General features: G+C 40.8%; 1 protein-coding gene across 6 annotated transcripts in view; it reads right to left on the minus strand.

Moving 5' to 3' along the window:
* The window catches only part of LOC149915756 (uncharacterized), a 184,827-nt gene that overhangs the window by 52,351 nt on the left and 113,428 nt on the right, over nucleotides 1-19,048 (minus strand). The gene's annotated exons all lie outside the window — the stretch shown is intronic.

Raw genomic sequence — 19,048 nt, forward strand, 5'->3', positions numbered from 1 at the left:
TCAGAAAACAGAAAATAGAATTTCCATAAGAAATACTCATTTTATATTTTGAAAAGGAAAATTTCAGCCTTTGAACACAAAGACATTTTAAAATTGTGACTGATTTTGAGCCCAGAGCTGAGCTACCATAAGGGATTAACAGCAGGGTTAAAGCCTGGCCTCCTGCTACTTTGAAATTCAGCAGCTGAGCCTTCAACGTCTTCTTCTCAGCTTTGGGTTTTTTCCTTATATTTCCTCCATAGCACTTACAATCATCTTCAGCATCGTGCCTGCCAGTGTGCTCCTCAAACACAGAGAGACTCACAGCTGCATTTCTCACAGTCCTATATCTCCTATGGGACACATTTTTGCAAAGTGGATTGAACTGAAGAAGCATTCAGATACTTTGATACGAACAACTGTTTGATGTAAGATGCAAGTGAAAATAAGCCCATGCTGATCGGGTGTTAAATTCATCAGAGAAACACATGATACCTATCTATCTTCTAATGCTTATGAATTGATTGCAAAGGGCTTGAAACTGAAGCCATGAAAAAGTCTTTCAAAAAGGGGCCCCAGTGGAGGACAAAGGCAGCATGCTCACAGAAACAGTGCCCTGTGGTTTTTCTTTTCCTCTCCCCAGAGTCACGAGCCTCAGACTTTGCCTCTTTGGCTGTGTGTAATGTAAGATTCCAAGTGGGAGAAAATGGGCTAGGAGGGAAGACAGGATAATACTGGAAGATTATCAACAACAGGAAGTATCAAGAACACACAGAAAACCTTTCTCAAGCAACGCAAAGGAGTATATTGGAAAATCAATGCTCTTGATAACTCAGAAGAAAGTGTGATACCCTGTAAACTGCACTATTCTTCATTCCTGCTTCAAGTCACAAAGCGCTTTCTTTCACAAGATTTTTTATAATGGTTAAGCCCTTTACAACTACAATGCAGGAATGCAGCTTATTAGTTTTCTATAAAAAGAAAAACAATCCAGCTTGCAGAGTTTACCTCATCTCTGGGTTTAATATAGGGCTATTGTGCTGCTGAATTCCAAAGTTTATTAGTCTTCAGCAAGAAAAATAGAGGTGAGGATCAAAACAAGATTTCCACTGCTGGTGCTCGGAAATAATAATTATTTTTAATAACGACAAGTGAAAGGCTTTCATGCTTAGATATAAGATGCAAACACATTTTTCTTGAAGTGGACATGTCACTATCTTGTTTGTTCAGTTTTCTTTAAATGTCACATTCTATTTCTCAATTCTAGGTTCTCAGTATGAGAATTTGTGCTCATTAAACCAGTGCTGCATTATAAGAATGGTGTTGTTTCTGAATATACACACTTTTAATTGTTCTCCATTATTGGCTTCAATCAGCCAGCACAAAAAAACACATGTTGGCCTGGCCCAGTAGAGCACCCTCTTCACTCTGAGTTGTTGGGTTTTTTTGACCTGACTATTTATGTAAGTGAATTGGGCCTATTTAGCCACAGCAGACCAGTCTGAAAAGTCATGCTTTATGGTCAACATCTGATCAGATTAGAGTTTTGCCAAGGGAATGCATGATTAGCTGTTTCTTTACTAGCCGAACATACAAAAGTGCTTGACTGAACACCTCCAACCCATCAGTGAAACACAACCACCTGCAGGAGCACAGCCCTGGCTGCAGACCTGTCTATCAGAGCTGAGCAAGCACAGTGTTTCTTTCAGACACTGTTTTTGTGGACACAGAAGGGTGATTTTTTGAAAAGTGTTCTTCAAAGCTCCAGGCAAAATCTGATGCAATACAGTGGGTCAGTGTTGCAATGTAGTACTTGCAATAGCCTATCTCTCACAAAAGCACTAGCAGAAAATGGGTGAAGAAAACAACAGGGGAGATGTCACTGAGGCTGGCATGGTCTGTTCCCTCCTTTCCACTCAGAAGGGTACAGGCACAGACAGGACAGGTGGTTACAGGAGCACTCACTTCACACTGCACCACTTTCTGCATCTTTGCTGTCAACAGAGGCAACAGACACGCAGGAAGCTTTTCATTTTCTATAACACTTCAGAGATCATTACAGCAGTTTCTATGGAACTGTGAACCCAACTCAGTTTACCAATACAATGACATTTCCTGCTCAGGAATAATGACTAACAAGACCAAATGACAACAGCCTCCATGACAGAAGGTGACTCCAAAGAAGAGAGATTTTCTTCTAACAATACATCAAACTTTAGGTAAATTCAGACATATTTCTTGGATGTCAGTAGAGAAATAAAGAAGAGCACAGGACTTCAGTTGGGAGGTGTTTTAGGGACAGATCATCACATCTTGTCTTAAGACAGCGAGTGAGAGAGGCTATAAACTGGAAAATAAAAGACTTTATGGCCTGAAGTCCTATAGACAGGATAAATCCTTCAAATTACATGAGATCCTGGTTAAAAGCATTACTTCGCTGTTCAAAAGTCTTCCAGCATTTTTCATTCTTTGCTAAATTTATCACCACTAAATCCCTTCCTTAAGATCAAAGTCTTCTGGGATACAGAAGATGAAAGACATAAAAGCACTATGATACAAGGAGACTCTATGATGAAAACAGGCTTCAGTTAAACAACCTTTTAATTGTTCCTGTAACTCAGCATGATACACAACCTCAATGTTATCAGCAACAGAAGACTCCTGAGCAGGAAATTCTGACCTAGGGGATGCCCCCATTGACTCCTGTACTGTTGCTAAGAAGGACAGCCTTGTTCAGAAGGCCAACAGGATAATTACTGTCCAAATTACAGTGAGGAGATTTTCCCCCAGATCACACAAACAGAAATTCTTTTTGTACAACTCACCCCCATTATAAGAGAGAAAAAAATAAATCCACATTTCTCCATATATATTTGCCTTCATCGCAATACTTCACATTTTAAATAGTTAAGCTTGCTTGCCAGTGGAGGTCCAGTTCAAAAATCAATTAAATCAATTTGAAATGATGGAGGAGTTAATGTATTTTTTATTGTCCCCTGTTGTTCTAGAAACATTCAAGGAATACAATACCAGCCAAGGGGAGAGAGCAGCAATCAACAATACAAAAATCAGCCTGTCAGACCGAGATACTTCTCTATCGATCACTTCCACAGCACCCAGACAATGTGTTCAATACCCACCTCCAAGTACTAATTCAGTTAGGCATTCCCTAGTTTGCTATTGCTTTCCGTTGGGGTGCATCACCAGCATTTTTAATAGATACTTTAATAACCAGTTTGCTCTGTACAAAAACTGAAGACAAAATCCTGAGAGAAACTCTAATTACCGAGACAAAAAGACCAAATTTTTCCTGGCTAGCTGTATTTAATATAGAATAAGGGACTGGGAGTAGAGGGAGTTCTTTTTAACCGTTTTTAGAGCTGATCAGCTTAGAGTCTGTGCTGCTGTCAGTTGTGTTGACCAAAAGAAGCCTGTGTGAGACAGAAAGGTTAAGAAGCTCACAACAAGTGGGCACAGGGAAAGTTCATTTAAAGATAATAATCTTTGCCAATAATCTCGTTAAATTGATTCAGTGTTGGCAAGATATGCTGCATATATAAAGCTCACCGTTAATCCCACAAGCCACAACATGAATGCAAAATGCTGTCTTCAGCTATGTGCTGATCATACTCTTGCTAAAAACAGTGGCATTTGTACCAGTACTGTTGAAGACAATGTTATAGAATAGAACAGTAAGATCTGATGGACTTGAAGCTCCAAAAATCCTTCTGCCTTTACTCAGGATCAACTACAGCTATGCAAATGCTGGTCTGTTCGAAGGGCACACTTTGGCTTAACCTGTAGATACAGTGAGCTGCATTTTCAGCTGAAGAGGAGAAGCAAAGTTGTTGGACAACAGCTGGTGCCAGCCAACAAATCAGTTCAGATGGTTCTAGACACCAGGCTTGCTAATTTGCAAACTTGCATAGGTGAAGCCATCCTTCACAGCAACCTCCTGCATCGGTGCAGTGGCAATCAGGATGGACTATTTGATTTCTGGTTCTCAGACAGGTGTTAAAGGCATACGGAATGGATGCAAAGAGCATTTGATTGTTCCGTTTTACTACCTATTGAATATCCCCTGCTGAAATGCAGTGAAAATCCATTGTCTCAGGACATGGAAGCTTTGTCACTTTCCTGGCTTTCTCCTGGCTCTCCCCAAGTCTTCTGACTTCTTTTCCTCCTTTTTTTTTTTTTTTTTTTTTTTTTTTAATACTCCCTCTGATGGGAATACTTGTAGATGTTATTCCCCATGCCTGTGACTCATTCAGGCGCATTTATAGAAACTGCTGTGTGTCAAGCTAGGCTAATTATGCCACTATTCCCCAGTTGTGGATTAGAGTAAAAATTCAATTAAAATTCAGCCCTTCTTCATGATACTTTAAGCACAATTTCTGAACCACTGCGTTACCCCAATAAGTGCCAAAATTTGATGAGAGATGGGTGAATACAAAGTACCTTCTTGCCACATCGCAGAGGGGGTGTGAAGCTGAACTTCTTTCTGTGCCTTTGAAAATCTACTCCTCCATTACTAAAGTGCAGTGGCTAGAAGCAATGTCAGAGGGAAAGCTGTTATTGCATTTTGTGAACACAACTACAGAGATACATAATGCATCATTGTTGGACCTTTAGAAGGGCCAAAGAGGTGCTCTGTTCTGCAGGATGGAGCTTCCAACCAGAGGCCCAGACCTGCATTTTGCAGTGCTGTGTACTGGAGATACAGTACTGAGTACTTGGGTTTAAACCCATTTTCCTGTCACTGGTACTTGTTAAATTCTACAACACAATGCAGGTAGTATTCCTGTTGTTTCTATCCAGCTGAAGAAGGCTATCATGAACTGCTTCAGTCCAATAAGGCCTTATCCCTAAGACAGTATGCACAGCTAACAGCTGATTTTGGTGAGTCTCAGTAATGATGTCTCAGTTACAATGGCAGCTTGTACTTCTTGGCTGCTGAATTTTGTGGGGCTCCTGTGTTTGAGAACCCAGTGGGAGCTGGGTCTCATCTTACAAGAGCATCAGTTACACACAAGTCCAGTGTCACTGGGACACTGGGAGCAGCAGGTTATCAGCATTTCAAAAAAATTAGTAATAAGTAGGGAGAACTAAATGAATTTGCTGCAATCATTTAGACATGCAAAAATAAAGAATTGCTTCAGAAAAACCCTGGCCCACCTCTCATCCAGGGTCACACATTACATTTATTGCACAGGAGGGAACTCAGCCCACGTCTCCTAACAGTGCAAAAAGTAGATCAGAATAGAAGTACATGGAAACTGGGCTAATGATTCAGCTGTGGGTTTTGCAGCATCACATCTCTAGCACATAATCTGAATGACACTGATGAAGTATCATCATTTCATAACCATCCATACCAATGCAGACTTTGAAGTATATACCAGAGATACTTAAGAGGCCTGGTAGGAAGTACACAGGGGCTCCTTCCCTGTGGTATGAAACATCAGAGTAACCACGTACTGTTGTTGGTTGTAGTTTTGTTATTGTTGTTGTTGTTTTGTTTTGCTTTGTTTTTTGAAAGCCTCTTTGAAGCATGAGAAACATACAGAGAGGAAGGTCACATTCTAAATACCTACACTTGCATTTGTCAGAGTTTCAATAAAACTGTCTCCTTTACAAAGAAGGAAAGCAGATGATCCTAGAAATGTGTTTTAAGGAAAGATAAAAAGAGTAATAGTTCCGTGTCAGGTATGTTTAAGAAATACTAACAGTTTTGTTCTTGCTACATGATAATCTGGTTATAAGATACCATTTTCAAGTAACTATAAAATACCATTTTAAAATGGCATAAATTAAATGTTGTAATTAAAAATAAAAATAAAAATAAGAGGCCAATGTGGTGAATGTCCTCAGAACCTTCCCTTCTTCTGCTCCTCTGCCTTTCTCACTCAGAAAATTCATCTAATGGATCTCCAACAAATTACAAGATTTAATATAGAAAATATAAGCCATAGCAGTAAGATGTCTTTTAATATAATGCGAATAGTGAAAATTAAAAATGCTTCCTGCTCACTACAAGTAAATCTTTTGTAGAGTCCACTGCTCCTTTTGCCAGTTTAAAAGCTTCTGCAAGAGCTATGAGGCAAGCACTAAAGTGCTAATGGAATAAGCCAGATGTGTGTGCGTCTGGAATTCTGAACAGCAATAACTTGTTACACAAATTATCTCCTTCCAAGTGATATTTAATGTTCTGTAAGTAGATTGTAAGAGATCTCTTCCTTTAGAAATATTTAAATATGACTAAAGAGGGAAGGAATGAGTTAACTTTCTTTTTAGCTGCCCTTTTCTATTATTCATAGTTCTGCTTATTAGATGTAATGTTTAGATGTAATCCTTTACAGGTTTTATACTGTCTGCCATTAGTATTAAAACTGAAATTTATTATAGGGCACATATCCATCTGATGTAAGTTGGAGTAGCTACTGACATTAAAGTTACGGTCCAAAAGTAATGCTAAATAGTAGAGCAATCTGCTGCTCTCTCTCTTTTACTGATTTGCAAAGAACTGTAAACTTCTTTAAAGAAGACATAGAGAATATTTGTTCAAAAAATAGGCTTCTCCTTTCCTAGTAGAGTGTTAATTCCCTTTCCCAACTTGTATCCATTGAGAACAAATACCACATAGCAAGCAAATAAATGCTACATAAAACTGCCTCTTAAATCTTGGGTATATTCCCAAAAACAAAACCAGACCAGCTCCAAACATGAGATTGAAAACAAAGCAGGTTTGTATCTACAGTCATCAGATACAATTTCTGCTAGAATGCTTGAGAAAGCTTCCCAGAAATTCATTACTAGAAGGAAAGTGTGTATATGCACCAGTGACTCATGCTTCTAAAAATGTCCTTCTGCTTTTCCTCCCGAACCTTCCAGCCACCTGTTGCATTAACTCATCTCACACAGACAGGAACCTTATACAAAATAAAGCAGGCCCATTTGCATACAATCATGTTGTCTTGGGGACACAGCCACGAACCAAACCTTCCTTAGTCCTATACCATTCCATAGGAGGAGACAGTCAACCTCCATGCTCCAGCATCTCCAAAGCCCACCAGCTTTTCAGATACCCAAGAATATTAGGTTATCTGTTAATGGCACAGCAAATCCCACTTTCTGTATAGCAAACACATCATTCCCAGTTTTAATCCAAGCCTTGCTCTTACTGATCTTGACAAGACAACCAATCAACAATCAAACTGGCAATCCTCAACCCCAAAAGAGCTTTGTCCTCTTCTTGGAACAGGAAGCCAAACAATCTCCAACAGTTTGCACAGCCCTCCTTTCATTTTTTCTGCCTTTATAACAAGTCCCTAAAACCTATCCTGAATTTCTTGTAAGAATTTGGATTTATACGGGAAGTCACGGGGCAGGCATGCAATGATATCTCCATCTAAAACCAAAACATGTGTAAACCATTTTCAGTTTTCAAGGATGAGTGACATTTCATCAAGTTTTAGGTCACTTTGCTCTGCTAGGAGATGAAGCAGTATATCCAGGCTTTAACGGGAGACAGGCTCAGGTTCTTTAATGTAGGAACCAATTTGGCAGAGAACATCACAGTGACTTGTGTGATAAGTTAGGGGCAAGATTATAAATGCAGCAATCTTTGGCAGGGCTCTGAAATAATTAGATTTTTAGAAATAACTGAACACTTAAAAAGTAATATTAGTGTTTTAGCAAAAAACATTGTCAGCCATACCATTGTATACTAGAGAGGGCTAGTGGAAATAAAACCAAATACTTCTTGTCTTTGTGTTCAGAGATGGTTTTTCAGCAAAACAGAGAAGCATTTGATTAGCTTTAAGTATGTTAAAATATTTCAATACTTCATTTGGGAATTAGCAGTGATGACCAAGACAGCCATCTTGGTAATCTTCACTTCACCTGATATACTTCATCCTCAAAATTAAACACAGAATGTCCCTGACTGAGGATGTACCTCAGTGCTATAAACCTGCCAAGGACTGACTGTGTACAAAACCAGCTGTTCACAGCTCAAGCCTCAGAAACATTCCCACATATTCCTACAGATGCATCTCATGCCTGCATCTTATACTCCAAAAATGACACAAGAAAACAAGTGATGATCTGATCAGATCCTCAAAATTCAGGTGTTGCTGTATTATGGCTGCTTCTATGCATAATTTCATTGAATCTACGTGAAATGCTGTGTTGCTGGACTCTGTAATAAAACATATTATGAACACAAGTCTCCAACCTTAAGCAAGATTATTGTCTGATCTTATAATTTAAAGAAGCTTAGATATTAAAAGCAGCACCACACATCATTTTTTAAATACTCACATGACCAGTAGTACAATTAATAGTGTCTGTTTAATTAGAGGCAGCATTCTTCCATAAATAGGCAATAATTAGGTAGCGATTTGCAGGATTGGCTCTTGTATTTATAATAGAAAATACTGCCCCAAAAATCAGCTGTGAGTCACTTTGTGAACACATTTCAGAATGGTCCTTGACAGGTTATGTGTAGAGAATATATTTCAGGGTATTGCATTAATAACACAGCATTTTACATGGAAAACATTGCAGATAGCACATCCAGGGACAGCTCAAAGACTTTGATTCTCAGGTTATACCATATTCAGCATCACATTGTTGCCAACCACCAGTTGATTTATCTCTGTTTACACACTTCAGCAGCCTCAGGCCGCTCTGCATTTTGCACATGGGAGCAGAGATCCTGTTGCAGAAGCTGGAGCTGTGCAGCCACAAGATAAGAACCAGCAGCCATGCAGAGAAAGCAGGAATTCAACCAGCCCAAGTGAGATTCCAGCTGCACAGCCTCAGATCATCCCTTGCAAACAGGCAGGTGCAAAACTCGAAGAGCGTACGTACAATTTGCACCAGCAGAAACTGCATCTAAGTACATCATGCTTGCTTATTTTTGTTTTGTGGCTAGGGTGCATGGATGCTAGAATTAGGGCTCATGTGTTCTCATGCAGCAGCACAATGAACTTCCTGCAGGTTCCTGTGGGGGAGCTGAGGTGGTGCAGGGTTGGAAGACAGTAGTGATGCACAAATGGAAAGAAATGGCACAGGGGGTGCACTCCCAGTGAGCTCCCCTGGACCCAGCAGCCATCAGACGTTGTGCAGGATGCTTCCTGTGTGTAGAAGCATGTTAGAGTTTCATTTTGCAATCTTGTTGGTGTCTCCTTATATAAGGAGAAAAAATGTGGGACACCAATGTGCAAAGTGCTCTGGATACCAAAAAAAGGAATAATGTGTAAAGTCACATATAGCACTCATTGCTTGTCTCCTCTGAATTTAGCTTTTATTCCTTGCTTCATGCTTTAATGTTTTCCTCTTTTTGGAGAATAGAAAGTCCCATCTAATGAAAAAGAAAAAAAAAATCATCTAATAAAAATTACCCCTTTTATTTTTTAGTCATCTGCATGAAGCAAATTTCAGTTCCCAAATAAAAGCTGACTACTAAATATCAGATTTTGTTCATAATTGCACTCCCAGATTTCTACAGAGGGGATACAAGCCTCTGGTTCTAGGGATCAATCCTTATTCTTCTGAAGCCTTACATGATGTCCCAGCTGTATCAGAGTGACATAAAGAGGTGTAATATCCTCCTGGAATAAACACATTATGAGTCAAAGTGTTCCCTGCTGGGCATAAACACATTGCAATGGATCTAGGCCAGCCAGCATCAGCAATGGTTCTGATGTACCACTGTGACTTCCCTGCAAGCACACAAGCTGGACATGTGCTGCAGTCCCAGAGCTGCACAGCCAGCTGTCCCAACCCTGCACAGTGGAGTCAGGACTTGGAGCTGAAAGGGGAGATTTAAACCATGCAGGGAATCATTACAGATACACACCATCTCCATCTTTTCTCAGCTCTCAGCCACAGACAAGACTGCTTGCAAAGGGGAGGACAAGCAGCTGAGGAGGCAGAAGAACTAGAAAAGAGATGAGGCAACCTTACTGGAAACAAATTATTCTCAATCTTTCAGTTATAGTACATCGGCCTTAGCAGAACCTGGGCTAGCTCCCAGCCCCCTCCAGCTCTCTCCAGGCATGAGTTTCTAGAAGGAAAGACCCGCAGCGCACCTATACCAGGCAGAGGAAGGCAACAACATAGACTTGCTGCTGTTCCTCCATGCAGGATCCAGCCCCTGCCCCAGAACTCAAGAACAAACCAGTTGTATCCCTTCAGACTCAGGTCACCTTTCCACCAACACAGCTGCAAGGGTAAGCCCTGGTTTGGTGGACATCCAACCCAGCTTGGTAACAGCAGGCTGCCTCTCCAGGCTGCCACTAGATTTTATTTTGCTGTAGCAAGAGCACAGTCTGGAGGAATAGTTGATCTTCTCCTTGTGCTCTGTGTTTGGGGAATGGGTAATTGGTTTTATAGCTTTTTATGAAGGCTCATTTATAATGGCAGCCAGCTGCTGTAGCAGCCACTACATCCTCTTGTGCCCCCACTATACACTGACAAATTTTACTCTTGACCCTGACTCAGTCAGTGCTCATCAGGCACACACACACATTGTCAAGACTCCCTCAAGTGCTGTTTTCACAAAATCCTATGTAGCATGTGACACCCTGAAGGAAGAAGGAGCTCAGCCTTCATAGCAGTGCACTGGCAGTGTTTCCATAAAATCCACACCTGGGTTACTGTAGCACATTCTTCACAGCTACAGAACTGCAGCCTCTGAACTTCTTGGTTATAAACGGTGATTTAAGCATCGCCCCTTTGTAACCGGTCTCTATGAGGCATGGTGCTGACCTCCCACACATGGAGCTGCTCCTCCAGCTCCCTCCCACCTCACACCTTCCTTGCTCAAAGTGAACGTAGCACAGAACCAGACAGCCATGCAAACTATGCTGTGCCCTTAGGTGCTTGGTATCACGGCAGTGATTCAGACAGTCAAACTCAGGTCACTCAGAGCTCCTAACATTTACCTCCAGGCTGCATCTCCTCTCTCTGGTCGCCTCCTTGCTCTCTGAACACAAGGCACTTTTTCTCCCAGACAGCTTCATGCAGATACAGAGATAGGAGTGGTTGCCTGTTTGTTTTTCCTGGAGGAGAATGTTAGGAAAAGCTCCAGCTATTAATTTGATGAAGGAGGTGCTAGAAATTACAGCAAATGGCAACATCAATCCATATAAAAGCTCTGCAGTGTTTTCATTCTGAACTCACACAACCACGCAATGCAGAGCATGTGCATTTCTCATAGCCTCTCCCCTGGCCCCTCTGTTATCCTCTATGCCAGTGGCACCTGCTTCCCACGTCACTGTTAGAGCTTTCTCACATTTTACATTACTCTCCAGAGAAGGACATGCACCCTCCCAAGCTTTAATACAATGTCTGTTTGTCTGAGTAATGAGTACCAGATACCTGCTTGTAAAAAGGACCAAACTGTCTGATGAAGGACACAACTGTATACGAATTCAAGAATATGCAATTATTACCCTAATAATAAAAGGAATCCCTACAAAGACAGATCTTTGCTTTTAAAGTTTTGTTTTACTCCAGAAGAAACATGCAGTTCTCCCTGGTTTCTCTTTGGGAAGAATACATTCCTTTTGCTCAAATTGGTTCTTATGAAGTCAGAAGTCCTATTCCAAAGAAAAGGTAATGGCTTCAAGCTCAGAATATTCTGTAAAGTAGTGGAAATGTCTTAAAATGGGCAGGGGAAAGGGGGGTGGGGATGGTCAACACCCAAAACAGTAGAAGGAAACAGAGGGCAATCCTTGGTAATGGAGTCACAGATGCAGTGCAAGCTAAGAATCCTTAACTGAAGACTTACTGCTCTAACACACTGGGTTATCTGGTTAAGGCATTTAATTTGACATGAAGTCCTGATACACCTCCATACAGCTACTAGGGTCAGAGACAAATCCCCAAAATTCCCACCTGGCACAAACCAAAGGAAAGCACTAAAAACGGATTTCTGTGGAATTATGACCTGTCTCCTGGTTGAACACAAACCTTTTGCTGAAATCTATGAATATTTGTGGTGGGTCCAAGGAGTTAAGTCCTTGGTAGCTGCTGACATCAATGTTGCTACAGGCAACATCTCTACAGAAACAGCATGCAAGGATAAGTGCTCTGGTCAGTGATGCGTTTTCCTGATAGATCTGACACCAAAGAAATTCCTCATTAAGGGAGCAGGTAATCTGCTTATTCACATAAAGGGTCTCAAGCGATTCAGCCTCACGCTAACAAGATGCACTGCACAGCTGGCTGAGATACAATTCCAGGCCACTGCAGAGTGGGATCAGCTGTACCACTGCCTGCTGTCCCCCAGCCTGCAGGAGCAGCCAGGACAGAATAGGACACATGGCATGGCTTTTGTGGGATCACCCCATCTCCAGTCGGTGCTCTATCCCTTCCTAGGTGAGAGATTCACATCACATTTCTAGTCAGGCTGAAATCCCATATTTTTAAACCAGTGAGGAGTTGTTTTTAACCCGAGAGGAGAACAGCTGAGACTCCCTCAGATCTTCTTTATGGAACCCCAATGAATGTTGACATTAACCAAGCCTGAGCAGACCTGCAGGCACCAACTTCAGCATCTCCCTGAACCCCAACAGTAGCTTCAGAAAACTCTAACAAATTGCAAGAAAATAGATTTTCCAACTGCTGCCAACAAACCACCTTGTAGCTGAACTTCGAGAATCTCTGTAGCTGAAGATCTCTGCTCCCATGCTGATCAAAGGATTTACACGCAGCTAATCCTTACTTGCTAGGGTAAGGGTCTGGAGTCTGAAGATGGATAAATGTTGTGTTTATATATAAATAAATAGGGATAGATCATCAACATAAAGGGCCAGCAACCAGAGATCTGAAACCTAGGAACTCTCTTGGTACAGTGAGTGCCCACATAGGAGGGGACTGCAAAAGGGAACAGACTACACTGCACAGAGACAGCACAGGAACAGGTTTCTGGGCATAGGAACTTGCATATCATGGGTTATGTATGATCCCATAGGTCACTGCAGCCCCCAGCAGAAACAATTCCCTCACTTGAATGACCACTAACAGCTCAGCCTCGCACAGGCCCGTTTACTTGAGGTCTATCTCCTGTTTAAAGCTTTTTATTCAAGAAGCAATTAAAGTTTCATAAAGCCAAGCTTCCCAAACATGAGCTGCTTCCCATGGACACAATATCTTTTTCTTTTAACAAAAGCCAGCCCTTCGCATCAATAAAACACAGTCAAATCTCTGCCTGCTTAATGAAAGGGCCGTGTATTAAATGTATTCTCCAACATTAAAACACTTTCTATCAGAAAAACTCCCTTCCAACCTCCTGTTTTGATGCAACATGGCAAAAAGCAGTAGGAGCAGAGAGCTCCTATGCACAGCCCTGCTCCCAAAGCAGGCAGACTCAGGGCTGCCACCCCAGCTCCTCTCATGGTTGTGCCCATTGTGCTGGGCAGCCCCAGCCCTTCCCCTCTTTAGCAAGACGGCTGCCTGCAAAAAGCTTTAACATTTCAGAGCAGAGTTTTGCAACCTGGTTTTCAAGTTGACATCATAAAAATGAATGAAGTCTGAAAAGCAGGAACAGCTTTATCATATAAAATGAAGGCTCACTCATTAGGCTGCCAGTGCTGTTTGCTATCACCGTGCTTGGAGGTGCAGGCGGTTATCTTTGTAGGAATTCTTCCTGTGTGCAGAGAAAGAGGGCAGTATCTGCTGTCAGGACTGATTAACTGCAGTTGAAACTTTACATTTGCTTAGAGACTTCAATTTTCCTTCATTTTAATTCTGTTCTCATCTAAAATAAACATCCTTTGGTGTTTGGAAGTATATCTGCATATGCTGAGGCTAGACTGACTCCAAGTAGGATGCCTTTATTTACTATACTGTATTCATTTCTGTCAGCACCATCCCTTTCTCAGAACACAATGGTGAGTTTTCCTTCATAGTGAAATGGCACACACATCATCTTCATTGTGTAAGTTTTATCCAAAGTTCCAGACTGTTTAGAGCACTGTTGAAGCTTTGGTGCCCAGACTGATGTAATTACTTGAGAAATCCAGTTCCTCCCTGCCCTGTTTTTAGCCCTCAAGGTTGCTGAGGAAAGGTTACAAAAACAAGACTCGTGTGCATACTGTAAGTTCAGGAGCAGAAAGACTTGTCATCACCAGGTGAGCATTCATCACTGTCTTTAAGGACCAAAATTCAGATTCCTGTTCACTTTCAAAATATAAAATTACACCAAGCAGAGAGGCAGAAACCAGAGATTCCAGAACCTTGAGAGGATGAGGGATGCCAAAATCTACTTAGCAGAGGAGTTGATTGCAAATGAGCCCTAGAGCTTGCAGGACTGAAGCCTCAGCTACCCCTTTGCTTTCTTTTTGCTTTTAAGATTGCCTCACAGCTTCCTCTGATGTTGGGATGAAGATTTACCTCTCTACCAACTGATGACTCTGCTGACATCGTCTGAGCAAATGCTTTGGTTCCATTGAGGACTGCTGGAAACTTTACCTCTACCCAGAGGTCCCAATGATCGGAACACATTCATCATTCTTCAGCTAAGTTCTTTAGCTATTGATTACCAACAAATCTGTGTTCTTTCACAGTACAGTAAGTCCAAAACATGAGCCAAACATAACAAAGTCTGGAAGCAGCAGTACTGTCATCCAGGCCATACCCATTCCAGAATGTGCGTTGCCTCAGGAACACACTGTATGCAACATGTATTATTTGAAAAACATACCAGAAACTGGGACCTTCAAAGCATTCAGGTAACCATTCTCACAAGCACCAAGTTTTCAGATCTCAAGAACAACTCTCTCCTAATTGTGTTGAAGCCCATTTCTCTGCCCCAAAGCCTTGTGATCACGCAATAGCCTAAAGGCAGCAGATAATGCTGTATGTTTTTGGGTAGTGTTCCCCCATTTACATTAAAAATAGGATACAAATGTTTCTTACACCTTCTAGTATTATTTCATCCAAATAATTTTTCGCCATTTGGAATGAAACCTCTTATGACTCATTAGTCTGACAGCAAAGCCAGCAAGTTAAGAATAACCCAATGCAGCACGTCTTGCTTTTCTCTGCAGTTTCAAAAATAAGCAACAAGGACCCAAATCCTGACCCCAGTGTGCATCCCAAATTAGCCAAAGAAATCTTTCTCAAGATCATAAGCTCTTTGTTCAGCCTTTGTTCTAGCACTGGGGCATAGCAGCAGACTGGCAATTTTCTCACTCTTTGTGTTTCTGCAAAGAGGAGCCAGCCAAGGCTCAACCTGCTCAGTACACCCCTGGGGCTCCTGGGCCAGCTCCCACCACTGCTGCGTGGCTCCCAGCAGAAGGGAGCCCTGTATTGAAGAAATAAAACGGTGACACTGAACCAGTGCTATTTTTTATCTCCTAAAAAGAACTGCAATCTGAATGGCTCCAGCTGTCTGATGATTTGGCTTGACCAGAACAGGAAGTGGGATAAGGATACAAGCTGGCTTGGAGACTATAAGAAAAGCATATGCAAAACAAGAATATTATGGTAAAAAGGGATTAGATAGTGACTCTATAAATCACAATAACAACAATTCAAGGAATCAGTGGCTACACAGAAGCAGCATTTATAAGATCAGAGTCATAGCCTATCCTTGAGAGTTATAAATAACCATTTGTAGACAGTGTTTTTATCTCTTAACTACAAAAATTAGGTATAATGGCACATGAGCTGTCCTGGATGCACAGAAGTGTTATAAATAACTATTATAGTGATAACTATTGTTTCCACCAACACGGAGAGGCTAAGGTTGCATTCCTCATTCCATTCAGACTGTTTCTGACTCCAGAAGTAATCAGCTCCCTCAATGTCCCCCTAAATTTGCAATTAAACTGGAGGTGGAAGCAAAGAGATTTAAGAGAAAAAAAAAGCAAATGCACAAACCAACAGTCTAAGTTTCTAACAAGGAAAATAGGCCAGACAATAAATCAGAGTTGTTCTGGCAGAAAGTCTTTACTGTTTTTCCATGGCCTGAGCAAACCAGAAAAAGCCCAGCATGGACTTCAAACTACCCAGGCTTCCTAGCTGCTTCCCAGGACCACAGAGAGAGGGTTCACTAAGCAGGGTGATAATGGCTACAATTCTCTTCTTATACAGGCAAATGAAGTGCTTTCTTTGGCATCCCTCTGTGAAAAGAAAAGATAAAAACCAGAACTGGTAGAACTACAGCTGCCAGGAGAAAACAAGCATGAATCTTTCACTTTCCTGAATTTAGTAATGAGTGAACAACGTCCAAGGAATTGATTGATTTTCAAATGTACACAGGATTCAAGACGCAGAGGTCAAAGGAAGGACTTTGGGTGTTGGTGACCTTTGGCTTAGGTCCTGAGGACAAAATCATCTAAAGTAACGTCAGCCTAAAAGCTGTGGACAGAAAAATGACAAAGCTCTGAATTAATGTTTTATGTAGGATGCTCTTCAAAGAAATAATCTGGACTTCTTCAGAACTTTAGTTTCTGAGTCGATAAAAGAACAGGTAGATGAATGCATGGGACTAACAATTGCACAAAGTCACTGTGTACCAATACACATTGTCATTTTGCACCCGGCCAGTAATATGGTCTACTTGGAGCATTACTAACATGCAATTGTAGCAAAATTCTTATCTTTGATGTGAAACAAGGACTCTGCATATTGCAATGCAGTGCATGTTAGGATGTCTAATCCACATATATTTCATTTCTGATCAAGAGGACAAAGGAGAAAGTCAGGAAAGAGCAGAGGAAGGACTGTCTCACTGCCACAGCATCAGCTCAAGTGAGAGGAAAGGTTGATCCAGGTGCCAGATTTCACACATGGCCTTGAGCAGGACCTTGATCTCAGGATTCTGCATTCTTTCCCATGCAGCTGGGATTGCAGGGAGCACAGACAGCTAATAGATTATTTGAAAATTTCTCCAATGGGCAGGAGAGTTTTCTAATGTGATTTACCGTAGCACTGAAAACAATAAGCTTGCTGTCAAGGAGAGGTCTCGCAGGTGCAGCTTACACTCAATACAAAAATAATCAGTGGTGATTTAGCTTCGGTGCTCAACTAACCAGAGAGATCCACGGCTTCTTATACATTATCTTTAATACAAAAAATATATTTTCATTCTTGCTGGCTTCCTCCACGAGGCATTCTATTCATACGGGATTTTTAGACTTATAATTTAATCATATGAACAGCTTTTGCCAATTGATGTTCAAGCCCCATGATGATATACTTTTAGATTGGAGCTTTAAACAGCTCCAAGAAATGTCTATTCTGTCAATGAAGAGTTTAAGAAATGAACAATTTATTTTTATCTTACTGGTGCAATGAGGGCAGGTAAAAGGTATGATAACCATTTTCACATTAATTATAAATACTGCTTTACAAATACAAGCTGCATTTTCAGCCCTTCAGGGTCCTTAGATCTCTCTGTGCTGTAATCCAGAAGTTTTTATTTGCTTTATGCTTCTTCAAGCAACCTTATGAAACTAATCTTTTCGGCTTTCTTTTCTTATATAAGCTCCAATTGCTCAAGCAAAATTGTTTTCTTTTAGTTTCCTCTTCTCCACTTACTGTACCATGGTGAGCTCCAGTGGGCTCAGATTCTGTGCCTAGGACAGACTGTCCAGCCTTGCAAGCCCAATTTTTCTCAAAGTCCTTTTCTACTGGACAATATTTTAACCATTCTTCGTCTAAGGAAGCTTAAATATGGATGCATTACACAATAATAATAAACTATGTCTTTACATATTGAACAAAGAGTCTGAAAGTGTTTATTCCCATCTGCTCTAAATTGAGTATTTACTGCTTCTGACTGCATTGGCTTCTTCCAGCAAGACTGAAATGCTATCAGCATGACTAAGGAGAATTTATGTCAGGAGGGTGGGGCCAGCAATATGCCATTTTTTAAAACATGAATTGCAGGTTCTTTCTACAATAATTTCATTTAAATAGTTTCATTAAAAAAGAAAAAGAAAAAAAAAAAAAACCAGCAATATATAAACAAAGAGAATGAAGAATGCAAGCACTGATTTATTGAAACTGCACAACGTGTGTTGTGAAAACATTTTCAGCAGTCTTAATGCTAATTCTGGTCATCTTCAAGAGAAAGCAGAATGGATTTAAAACCTCAGCTAAAATCCTCTCTAGATACATTTGAACTGTACATAATAAGGGCAAGATAAAGGCTGATGTTACTTCTACGTCTGTGGAAAAACAGCTATGTTGTTTCTGAACAAACACACTTCACCAAAATGTGAGATATTTGTAACTCTTCAAGCCAGGACAGGAATCCTGGGCAGCATGGGGATCCTGTAGGATCCGAACACTAATTTTATGTTGCTATTCTCAGGATTTATTGCATACAAATATAATTTGCACTATTTCTCATATGTAAGGTTATTCTGGCACATGCACTTAAAAATTCAGAACTGGGTTATTCTTCTCCACAAACTGCACTCTGTGCACACCAGATTTTCCAACTCTCAGGTGGAATCCTGACGCAGATTTATCAGAAGACATGCTGGGCTTTGGCTGGGACTGTGCAGATTGACCTGTTGGAACACTATTTGCTCACATGGGATGATCTGAGGGTGCGTCATAGGAATCAACCAGGCAGCACTCAGCAGCACAGGGCAGAGACCCCTGCTGGCTGACTGCAGTAGGGGAGGGAGCAACTAAATAAAGATGTGCGTGGTGATGATGTGCTTTTATTTTTAATTATCCAAATATCGTATCTTGATGAAAAAGTAACATTTCTAAGGACAGGTCAACTAAATTAAGCATCTGAAATCAGAAAATATACACAGGTGCCAGCAAAATTAGAAAGAAGAACGGGACAAAACTTAATTAATAGAAAACAAATGACTACATAATTTAGTTGTAGATTCCTTGCTTGCACTTTTAACAGGTAGAGCATTGAAGAAAGCATTTGCAGGTACAAAAGCAATTTTAAATTGACTGCACTACAACACTGATAAACCATATCTCCCAAGGAAAGCATGATACTCACCAATTATTCTTTTTTTTTTTTTTTTTTTTTTTTTAATAAGTGAGGCTTTTATGGAAAATAATTCTAGGTAAC

The sequence above is a fragment of the Phasianus colchicus genome, chromosome 16, assembly GCF_987193195.1.
Source record: "Phasianus colchicus chromosome 16, bPhaCol1.hap1.1, whole genome shotgun sequence".
Lineage (NCBI taxonomy): Eukaryota > Metazoa > Chordata > Aves > Galliformes > Phasianidae > Phasianus > Phasianus colchicus.